The following is a 12,377-nucleotide window of genomic DNA, read 5'->3' on the forward strand; positions in this document are numbered from 1 at the left end:
GTACTCAAACTTTTTCAATACTTTCCCCTCAAGTGATAAGATCTTGTCAACATCTCATCTGCATAAATAAGATGTTGACTTCCACCATGGTTCTGTGTGTAAAAGACCATCAGGGTAAACAGGATGATGTGCTTGATTAGTTTTTTCTACACTCCCAAAGAAAAGGCATTCCTCCACTGAGACTAAAAACAGTCTGTACTGAAAGATAAGAGCCATGTGGAAAAATATTTGAGTTCTGAGATTGCTATCTGAATTCAAAGAAAAGAATCAGAGTCAGAATTCGGCTCAGCATGCTTTTATTCTGCAACTAAAGTAAGAATTTGAGTTTTTAGGTGAGGAAATCCAGACTTTATTCTTACAACTCTGTCTTTATATGGGGGGAAATCCTTGTTTCTAACACACAGAATCCTGACATTAAAGCAATAGTGTTTATAATCAGCACTTTTTCCATTTGAGGATCAATACCACTCTCATATCTGTCTGTTAAATAGAAAGCTATAGTCAGTAGCGGGTTAGCTTAGCTTAGCACAAAGACCAGAAACAGCTAGCTCAGCTCTGTGCCATGCAGCCCCTCAAGCTCTTGGATAAAGCGTTGTATATTGTTTTTCATCCAGATGCAATATTGTAGTGAAGTTGTTGCTGATTGATGGGCAACTTCTCAGGTGAGGAAAATACTTAATGAAATCAAACTGCTCCTAGCCAAATAATCACATAAACCCTGGTAAAACAGCATTTTACACTTTGAGATATAAGGTGAGCCTTACACCTGTTGGTGGACAGATTTTGTCCTTGTTGCACAGAGTGAGACTAACTATTAGATTAGCTTTATGCTTGTATAAAATAACTGGCTGCTCAGATTAAAGTGATATCGATGTTTTCACCTAGCTAATGTTAACTCCCAGCAGGCATTTTATCCTCAAATGTTGTAATATTAATCTGAAACCATATTCAAAGTGATACTTCATTGTTAATATGGCCATTTGTATATCAATTACCCAGCTGTCATGCATTTTTGAAGCAAATACAGAATTCAAAAAGGGTTTATATCCTTGATGAACTGAAGTCAATGTGTGCCGATTTTAACAACAACAAAACTATCAGTTTATAAACTCTCACACAACTTTAATCCATCTCATTTATCTAGTGGTATCCATATTATTTCCTAAGTACATGCATTTTCACTGAACTATTAGTAATATAATGCTTCTGCAGTCAGTGAGAGTCCAGATCACAGACTGTTTAAAACATGGAAGTGGTCTCTGTCACGTTACCCTCTGCTTTACTAAAAAAACAAAATGAAGCTCAGTGTGGTGGCTGCAGTTGTTGCCATCTTGGCAGCGCTCCTAATCCAAAAGTGAGCAAAGAGGTGGGGCAGTGGTGAGCTGAGGCAGGCCGAAGGAAGCCTGATCGTCATTAATAATACATAACTTTAAGCATTAATACAATTTAAACAGGTGAGTTGTATCAAAATTATCCTTGTACTGTTGCCATCAATGGGGAGATTGGTTATAGAGATAAATATGTGTTTGTACCAGGCTGTAAACATTTATTGATGCTTTACAGTAGAGGATTTTAACATGGGGGTCAATGAGGATTAAAATAGTCTCAAGTGGCCACTGGAGGGAACTGCAGCTTGTCACATTGGCTTCATTTTTCAGCCCTAGATGTTGCCATTTGGTCCAAATAAGTAGCACGCCTTGTAAAAATGAATGTTTTGATGCAGTTGTGCTGTTGTAAATGCTGCTTCTATTTACTTCAACTTATGAAAAATTCTCCGCCCACCTTGTAGACAGAAAAAACTATTTTTTTCGCCAAGAATTCAAAATAACTTGGGTTGAGTAATTGATGCTACAAATAGCCACAATATGGCCATAGCAAACAAATCAGAGAGAACTTTTTGTATAAATAAACTTTGATTCAAACACGTCATTGTAATATCCTACGTGAGCCACTGTTGTTGGTGCTAAAAATGCTAAAATAAATAATAATTCCTGCTGCACTGACTGTGTTTACATCTCCAGCTCCTACCGGAGTGACAATAGGAAGGTAAACCGGAGGCGTGTGTATTCGGGGAGTCTCCGCCCTCCGGAGCAGAGCAGGCTGCTGGATGAGCCGCTCCGCTTTCAGTGACTTCACAAAACTGTTTGCATACCAATCTCCCCTCAACACTGCGTGCTTGTCCAAACTGGGACCGCAGATCTCGGAGCGGTGGATTTTATGAGTTGGACGCTGCTGGGCACAATTCACCCCCTTGGACATCCCAGCTGACCGGCGTTTTTATTTGTTTTATTTGAAAATACTTACCTCCAGCGGTCCCCGGGCTTCTCAAATCGGCTGTTTTGGTGACATTTTCGCAGGGAAACATCAGAGGGGTTTCGGTACTGAGCTGCGCTTTGAGGTAAGAAACGTGTCGCTGCTTTTACAACAAGTCTGCAACTTAAATGTGTTGAAATGAGAGCTCACATTTGGACTCCCTCTCGCTTGTTTTCGTGGCTGCAGTGTTGAACGGGCTCATTATTTACAATAGCGTGTCTAATGGGCGCTGCTGTGTGTTTGATTTCTGCTCACTTTGTTGCTGCAAGTTACATTTTCTCCTCGGATGAGCTGCAAACACACCCTGAAAAAGAAATGAACTGATGCAGAAATATCAGCCTCATTGTTTAAGTCGTTTATTAAGCTGTTACACCATTTAGACTCGAGTTAACTTCGGGTCAGGTCTGTGTTTTTTCCTTTTGGGAATAAAACAGAGTCATGCATAAACAATAAATATCCCCAGGTGCCTTGAATCAGTCTGTCCAATGTGGTGAATATGCAGTCTACATATAATAGTGTGTTATAGTATGAGAAACCTGACATCAGGGGGAATCCGGAGTGATGTGTGTCAGTCTTCAAGCTGGCATCCTTCCCACGGGGCTCCAGCCATAGCTGAGGAGGAGGCTGTCTGTGGGATGTATGGGGTCACCAGATGGATGTCTCTGACGGCGCTACCTTTGCTGTAGGGCAGGAGTTCACTGTCAGTTTGCATTAATCAGAGGGATACATCATCCCAAACCTCCTCATCCCTCTCTCTCTCTGTCTTAACTCCACTGGAGCGAACATGACACATTCAAGAGCACTGAGAGAGAAAAGTCAATAGCTCTGAGGATACTGTTAACATGCTTCCCCTCCCTTTTTTTTTTTTTTACAGTGACTTTAAAGTGAATTCAGGGTGACTGACTCAAAAGTTTGGACACCCACAGCTAAAAAGTTTCTCCTCACGCAGACTCAAACATTTGTCTAGATACAGTAACAGCTGGAAGTCTGATTATAATCAGATTTCGCCCAAGGAGATTGGCTCCAAGGGACCCATTAACACACAGCAGTGTCCAGGTGAGTGTGCTGGATTTTCTTGCCTCCAGTCACAGTCACAACCACTCGCTCTGGCTCTCCGTCTCCCTGAGGCTGGTACAGTGGGTCAGGAAAGAAGGGTGAAGAATCATATCACGCCCAGCCAGCTTGGACGGACTGACAAATCAGCTCCTGGCCTGATTAATGAGCTGGGCTACAATACTGCTGCATCATGTACAGATTTCTTTCTTTCTCTGTCTCTTTCTTTTTTTCCCTCCACCCTCTTTCTTTCCTCCCAAACCCCAAAATGACTGGGAGTTAACAATTTGTAGAGAGGGAGAAGCACACAAACTGGAAACAGAGGCGTGTTTGTTCACCATGTTGTGGGTGAACATTTGCCTTGTCAAAAAAAAAAGAAACAGTAGTATTGATGCTTTTGGAGCAGCTGCCAACACGGATGACTAAACTCCGCCTGAAGCCTTTCTCTCCTCTGCCTGATTCACATGAGTGCTGGGTTGGGAAATAGTTTTGTTGCTCAGACACACAAGTGATATCTGCGAGATGAGTACAAATGCAAACAACAGGGTTTGTAAACCTACAGTGTAATTTATACAGGGGAATAAAGGTTGGCAGCAACAATGCGGAGAGCGGCAATTAAGAGGGAGCGTGTTTGAGTGTATTCAAATCTGCTCCGAACCAAGCTGGTATTTATTCCGCCTACAGACACAAAACACCTGGTGTGAGACTTGCCACTGGTGATCAGTGCGCTCATTTTAATAGTGCCTCTGATAATGTGTTGCTCTTAATCACACATTTGCAGTGCCAGCAATGAAATGTACAGCAAAAACAAATGAATAGAAGAGGAATGAAAGGAAAGGAAGTGGAGACAGTTAGTGTGTGTGTGTGTGTGTGTGTGCGTGTGTGTGTGTGTGTGTGTGTGTGTGAGCTCCTCCGCTACCCCGGTCCTTGGCAGAAATAGAAAAGTGTGAATTTCAGTGTATGGCAGCTCCTGCTGAGAGGGACTGGGTGGCTGACTTGATGCTGCCTGGCCTGGCAGAGCACCGCTCATTAAAGGCCTGAAATTAATCAATTTGCGGTTCCACATGGTTGGGTTCCTCTGATTTCTGTCTCTTCGCTCTCACATTCACACTTTCACTCTTTCCTTAATATGGTCTGATTTACCTGCAAATGAGGCTGCTGCCTTTTTGGCCGGTCATTTAATCACTGGCCCTCATTTCGTATCCTTGATTCAACCTGCTTCACCACCACCTCCTCTATCCGTCTCCCTCTGTATCATCTCATCTATTATTCTTTCTTCCGCTTGTCCCCATCCTTTCTCATCTTCCCTGTCTTCATTCCGTCCTCATCCAGCCTGCAGAGCACGTCTGCATCCGTATCGATGGGTTCAGAGTAGCAAGGCGGAGGGAAAACGAGGCTGGGTCATCACTCTACGCTCGCTTTCCCCTGTATCAGCCCCACTACGGCAGCAGCGGTCCGTAGAGAGCCCGGAACTAAATGGAGTATCTATTGGCTCAATGAGAAAATTGCTTTTTTCGATTGCTAGAGGACCCTTCATTTAATGTGTGTGATGCAGAGGCCTCAGCTAGTAATGGGTTCAGCATCTTTGTTGTCAGGAGACATGAGAAAATGAAATTTGCTTTTCAGCTGGCAGAAATAATTTACTCTGGGAAAGGTGTATTTTTCACCAGCTGTTTAAGAGCCATGAAGGTGTGTGTGTTATTGTACATGTCTGCACTGTGTTCTGAGAGCACTGGGTGTCCAAATCCAGCAGTTTGATGAAGGCAGTTTAAGCTAAAGGTCATGTTTTTATCAAAATAACCTGCTTTGGTGCCCTAAACATGGATTTTGGGATGTTTTTTTAAGGGATTAAGGTGTAGATACAAAGCCTAAACACCCCATAGCTGACATGCAACACTTAAAAATACAACATATTGGGGCTTTTAGTATCAAAATACCCCCAATAAGTTTTGCTGATGTAGAAAAGTTGATGTATTGGAATTAATTTGAAACAAACTTGACTAAGTATTATTAATTATGTACCTTTAGTGGCTCATACTCTCATGAATGGTTTCGATTAACGTGGTTCAGTTGATTTCACAAAATAAGTTGTCTTCAACATGTTGGTAAGATTGTGACGTGTAACTAGTTGGTTAAGTTTTGGCAACAAAGCTATTTGGAAAAAGAACAGGGTTAGGTTTAAAATGACAACTTTCATTCAGAACTATTGATGTATAATAGTAAAAAACAAATTAACACTTGTCCCCTGGTGCAAAGTCCTGGGTTTGTGTCATCCACTTCCCCTCCCTGCCTGCGTTTATGCATCTGCTATCTGTAAGTTTCATGAGATGGTTATGGAATTCAGCACATTACTTTTCCTAGGTGGTAACACACCTTGAGTGACTTTTTCGCCCACTGAGGGCCAAAGATGGCAGTGAAAACATCGGATCTCTGTAGAGCGATGAGGAAACTGTGCCCCTCCTTTAATTGATGTGATGTCGTTTAACATTTGCATAACAATACTGCCTTTTCTTTTACAGATTTTCTGGAAATTTGATTAAAATTCAACCAAAATTTGAATTGAAACTTGTGATGGGTCAACTTGGACTAATTTAGCTTTCCCTTCCAAGTTTCTTATAACTCCTTCTCTAAAGACACGTTTTACTGAAATAAGCTTTTCACTTTGCTGCGTGAATGCAAGAGAAAATGCTGTATAATGCAGTAATATTCACACATTCATGCATTCCTTTGACCCTTGCGTGTCTCCATATAGGCCAGGAAGTAGTGAATGACCTAAGCGAGAGCACCGAGAGCAGGAAGCTGAGGGGCCTCTCTCTGCCGACGCTTCCTTTTTATCAGGAGGAAGCAGGCCGGCTGTTTGTGCTCAACCCAAGAATTCTTTGTGCTTATCTTGCATTCACCCTGTTTCCCTCAATAATGGCTGTGCTGAGCAGGTAATGAGGTAAAAGGTATGTATTTGACAAGCTGGCCTCGGCAGATAGCGAGCTCTCCGAAAGGCTCACGGCTTGGTAGGCGCTTAGTTGAGGGTGCACTCAGCCCCATCTTGGATGTTTGAATCACATCTGTCTTGAAATCCCTCCAGCCATCTTTTCCTCAGCATAATGTTTTTTAGAACTAATAAACCGTGTCACTCAGGTGTCCATTAAAGGCTGCTAGTGAGGACCCGCTGGTCATTACACACAGCGAGCACACTCACTAAATCCCTGTGCCTTTGCCAGGGGGTTTCTTCATCACCTCGTGCTCTTTTCATCCCCCAGATGTAGTCAAAGCTCAGAGAGGGGCTTAGGCTGGCCGGGGAGTCTGGCACTGATAGGGATGTGACACGGGGAGATTACCTGCCTGGCTTTAGCACAACTCTGATCCTGAATGATGCTGAAGTTTAAACACATTGCTGCCTAAAAGAACAAAAGTGCTGGCAAAGGAGCCACACAGTGTCATCCTTTATGTGAATACCATGCAGGCATTTGTTTTTTGTTTGTCAGATGAACAACCAGTTCTTTACTAAGTTCACACAATAGCGCCGGGCTGACTCACACTGGGCTCAGTGTTGGCACACTGGGCAGGAGGAAGCTGGGTGTTGATCAAGCAGCACCAGGGAGGAAGAGCTTATTTTATGGATGTGTGGTTGTTTCCCACACTCGCTGACCAACAGTGGCGCTTTTCACTATGGATGATATTTGGTGCCAGTTTGAACATTTTATGGATTAAGAACTCTCTAAGACTTCTTGTGTCTTGCAAATTGTTTGGTTCCTGTTAAGGAAGTCGAGACCCAATGTTTGGAGGAATCAACACAAATGAAGGATTGTATATTGTTTGTGAATCACTGCAGATTACAAGACACGTTGAGGATAAAGGAAATCACTGTTTTATTTTGGGTACCTAGTGTGTGAATAGACTCCATGTTAGGTCCGTTGATGCTGTTCTCTTTATACTTCTACAGATGTTAAGTACAGTGTTAATAAGTCCAGTTTTGTTTCAATGCACTGACTCAGTGCGTTTACATGCAGGTGTTTCATCGAGCTATGCCTAAAAATCTATATCTCTGGTGTCTAATAGGACTTCTGTCCTTGTCCCAGTTTACATGCAACTGAGAAAATCGAATAACTGACGGGAACGTGTCCTCCTCCTTAACACTGGGTGGCGATATGCATAGCTTCAGTGGGTTAATATGGCCCCCTTTCCGGGTTGACTTCACATGCACTTCAGTTGTCCAGTTATAGTCAGATTAAGGCAATAATTTGATATTTTCAAGTGTCATGTAAATGAGTGTTGTGTTTTTTAGAACACACTCTACTGTTTGTTTGACTCTCAGGATGTAACGTAAGCATTAGAGCTTAATAGATTTTCAAATTTACCAATTCAATAATTAAGATCTTGTTTTAGGGTTTCAGGTGTGTTTTAATGTAATTTTCAAGCAAATTCCCAATATCTTCTGGTTCCTTTTCTTGGTATTTAATGATGACCACCGCCAAAGAGTTTATGCTCTCGGGTCCCTTTCTCTGTTCGTCAGCAGGATTATGGAAAAACTACTGGCCTGATTTTCATGAGACTTTGTCAAACGGTGCAGCACGGGTCAGGGAAGAACTTGTTAAATTTTCGAGCGGATCTGAATCACAGGGGGGAAACAAGTTGATTTTCACTGTCGTTAAAGATTGTGACAAAGGACATATATGCTGGATTCTTGTGCTGTCGAAAAAATCTTAAAAACGAGTTTCCTGATTCTATTTCAAGACTCACGTGATCCATTTCCTTTGTTCTTCAATGTCACACAAATACTGGAAATTGTTTTCAATGTGTTGTTGAAATGCGCCGAGCAACAATGTACAACACGTTTTCTTTTTGTAGCTTTGTTCTTACCAAATTAAGACTTGCAGCTCATGAACACACTGAAGCTGGAAGAATGACTCCCCAACTCCGAAAATTGGACTAAACAATTTGAGCTTGTGAATGTGCTGCTGGCCTTGGCAGAGGTCTTCGCTCTCAGAGTGCCATTGTTGCTGTAAGGTAATTGTCTGTTGGACAGCAAAGCAAGCAATTGGAGGATTGGGCTTAAGGAAACTGCGATCATCAGTTTTCACTATTTCCCATCTTTTTGTAGACCAAACAATGAATGAATGAATCAAGAAAATGATTAGCAGATTCAGAGCTTTGGAAAATGATTGTTAGCTACAGCCTCTGTGATCTCCAGTTACCTATAAAACCCTTTTTCTATGTAGATCTGCAGAGAAAGTTACATGTACTTCTGCAGAAGTGTATATGACATCAGTCTTCACTGATGAGGAACACTGCAGGGGATAAAAAACATTGCACTTCATTTTGGGCCCTTGCTCTGCGTCTCTTTGGCGATTTGTTGGAGGATGGTACAGCGAGCCGAGCTCAGCCCAGATCTGTTTTTTCAGCCTCTCCCTGTGACTCATTGTGCCTAATGGTTCTCCCGTCTCCTGACTCAGGCATTTTTCTGATGAAATGGGACTCTCTCCCAGCTTCTGGTCTTTCTCTTTTTGCCCCAGCCACAACTGTGTCCCAGCTCTCCTCTACTCCACCCCTCGCTCCTCTCTCCCCTTCTCTATTCCCAGGTTCTCCTCCTCATTGAGTGCTCCTGCTCTTTCCATCCACATCTCTGGAAGGAGACAATATAGCTTTACAATTCTGCCCTCATTAGTCTTCTGGGGCTTTTTTTATGTGTCCTATTTTATTACATATTCAGCTTTGCATTTTTATTTCCTCTGGCTAAAGGAGATCTGAGCCCCTGTAAATATCCTGTTTATTTTTAATCACTGGTGATAGGCTACACAGTATAATGTGATATGGTAATTGTTTCTCCCAAATACAAACACACACACACTTGCTCTTACCACAAATTGATTTGGTAATGCAGAGCACACAAATTATTGTAGGGATGGACAGTATATTGGTAATGAGGACCCGGATAATTAGCCCATTATCATTTTAAACAAATTAAATACATGTCGGGATTTGAAGCTGCATGTTCAGCTCATTATCTCACTTTCTCTTGATTGAAAGTTGTGATATGAAGCGGTTACATCACATTTATGGACACAGAGAAGACTGTTAGTTGGTATATATGACGTCCACTTGTTTGCTGTCTCGGATTTTCCAGCGTGGCTGAATTATAGAGTACCTCAAGGAGATTTATTTTGAGCATGATCTGGGTTTGCATCCCAGTCTGCTAATAACACTTTACCGTTCCAGTCAGTGATAACTGTCCAATACTCAAATACACAAACACGTATGTACATGAAACTCTCCCACACACACACACACACACACACACACACACATCCCTGCAGCCTGAGAGCCGCAGGCAGAACTCAACTGGAAATGGGGTTACTTCATATTTATTCTATATATCTGCTTGAATCTAGGTTAAATGTTTTGCATTGAACTCGTAAACATGGCACAGAAAAACCTCAGATTTGCAGAGGTTTCTTTGTTTCAACTTGGAAGTGAAGGTTGTAAACTTCAGTCGATGTAACTGGGCTAATGTGATTCTTCTTTGCAATCTGATTATGTGCATTTGATTCAAATATCAGGCCAGTGTGAGAGTAAAAAGCCCCAGCATTTTTCTTTCCGCTAGGCAGGCTGCTTTTCCTTTGAAGCCCACACACCTTGTCCACAGCGCTGCTCCCTGCAGCTCCTGTGGGATAACAGCAATGTTACAGTCCCTCCCACAGGGCAAGACTCGCCACAGGTCTATCAGACATATGGGCTCCTTGTCAGCCTCTGCAGCATCAGTGGGACGGATCAGTGTTTGATTAAAAAAAAACACAGCGGGGTCCAACTTTTACCTGGGGAACTGTGGGGGAAGGGCCGGTTAATGATGTCTCTCCTGCCAGGATCACAGGCCTCTGAGATAGACGTTTGTGTTTCATTTCAGCTTGTTAAAGAACAGAAAATCTTTAGGGCATATAAACTAATAGCAGTGTCGGTGAGTGCCATCTGTCTGTTTGCATTTAGAACGTCTCTTGTGGTCTGCTTTGCTTGAGTGATAATGTTATCTCACCTGTGGTTACGGCACATAAAGTCCTCTTGTGTTAGAGCGCGATACAGGTGTTGCTTCTTCTGCAGGATTTTCTGCTACTGTTTCTTCTGTTTATTGCCCACAATCACACCATTACACCACTTTGGTTTGAAGAGTGAAGCACAAAGGGTCTGCTGAACTGTTACTGACAACATAGCCTTAATGCCAATTGAGGTCGTTCAGGCAGCCTGACTTCCTCCAGCGATCCAGACCGATTTATGTGAAGACTGCAGTGACGGTCTTTGGACAACTTCCCCATATGCTTCTCACAGTGATGAATCTCCTCTTCTTAACAGCCTCTGCATGTCTGACTGAATAATAGCCTTCGGCTTTTAACAGCAGATCAAATGTACACGCTGTAGACAGTTATTTTTACTCCTCAAAAGGGAAAACAATTAGACAGCAAAGACCGAGCGCCTCACTGCCTCATGATTATTTGATGGTGCTTTATGAAATTTTTAGCCCACCACCACTTTAGAAGTGCGCTCCTCAAGACGCCAGTCACGGGTCACTGAACTAAAACACGGCCTCTGTCCTTTGGGCAAAGAGTCGGTCAATGCCAGGCGATGTGTTACGGCCACAAGCAAACCAAGCTGCCATTAGTGTGCAGTCTGTGCCGCATTTTAAAAAACTCTGTGGTTCAACTTCTCCAAGGAATTCTTAAGGTTTTCTAAGAAGATGGAGCAAAAATAGATATAAGGTGGTATTTTCTTGGCTGTAGAAATGTCTTTGCTAATAGTTATTAGGGTAAACACACGCACACCATGAAGCATAATTCCTTTTTTCCCTAATCCTCACTTCGCTGCATCTTCTTTTCTTTGAAGCTTAAGGGAAAAAGGAGACGGCGCTGCATAGGAAAGCTAGCCACTGTCTCACCATTTGAAGTAAATTAAAGGAGTTTGATATTTTCTCGAAAATGTATTTCAGTCTGTATGTTTCTGACAGTAGAATCCAGGGATCACCTTCACATGTGTTTGTCAGAGATAGCACAGGCACGGCAGGTGTCTCTGCTATGTGAAATTAAATTGGCTGCAGTGTTCATTGATTTAAGCGTCCAAAAAAAGAGTACAGATGCTCTTAGGCGTTCTATTTTCTGTGGAACATCAGGTGATCTTGGATGGCTTCCCAATCATTTGTCAGCTGTCCCACGTCAGGACGACAGGCCAGCAGCAAAGCCGTCCAACCTCATCTTGACCACCTGGGTGTGTGATGCTCTGAACTGTGAACTGTTTGAGGAATAAACAGACAGCTCAGGCATTTCTCCAAGAGTTTGCGCCCCGGAGGAATGAGCCCAGATCATCTTTCCCGATAACACTTGGCAGAGTCAGATCCCATGTGCAATGCCTCAGCACCAGTGCTCCAGCCAAAGTGATTTTGTAGTTGTCTCTGAAAACCCCTGGTTGTGTAAAGGTTCTTTTGGTTTTATCTATCAAGCCATGTCGTTAAAAAAAAAAGCATGCCAGGATGACGAAACAGGATTTAACCCAGATAAAAACAGCATTTAGACCACTTTCTTTAATACTAAAGAAAAATCTCTGTCAATAACCGGACGTGATCTCATATGAGCTCCCCACATTAATGATGCACAAAAGAAACAATTAAGGAGGGGAAAGGCCAATGTTGTGAGCTACTACCAAAACCACTTTCGCTTATCTCTGCAGGCAGTTTGGAATTGGACGAGCTGTTTTTTTCATGTAATAAGGAACAGATGTCCAACCTTTTCTTACTAAAAACATCTCAGAGTGAGCTTTCTTTACATTTGCCATATCTAGAGCAACCCCCACCTCACACAGCCACCCACCCTTGATAATCCAGTCTATTCTACAAGCTTTCAAAACACCCCCCTTCAAATATTTGGCTCGCTCCTCATGTGTATATATTTATTCTGTTGCTTTTGGCCTGAACCAAAGGTCTGTTGTGCTTCCAAGAAGTCCGAGACTCAGCAGACAGTCGGAGATATTGCAAACTT

General features: G+C 42.5%; 1 protein-coding gene across 1 annotated transcript in view; it reads left to right on the forward strand.

Moving 5' to 3' along the window:
- The first annotated feature begins 2,132 nt into the window (after nt 1–2,132).
- The window catches only part of tspan18b (tetraspanin 18b), a 34,888-nt gene continuing 24,643 nt past the window's right edge, over nt 2,133–12,377 (forward strand). The window contains exon 1 of the mRNA XM_059336177.1: nt 2,133–2,398. The gene's annotated coding sequence lies outside the window, so the exon portion shown is untranslated. The remainder of the gene's footprint in view (nt 2,399–12,377) is intronic.

The sequence above is a fragment of the Centropristis striata genome, chromosome 6, assembly GCF_030273125.1.
Source record: "Centropristis striata isolate RG_2023a ecotype Rhode Island chromosome 6, C.striata_1.0, whole genome shotgun sequence".
Lineage (NCBI taxonomy): Eukaryota > Metazoa > Chordata > Actinopteri > Perciformes > Serranidae > Centropristis > Centropristis striata.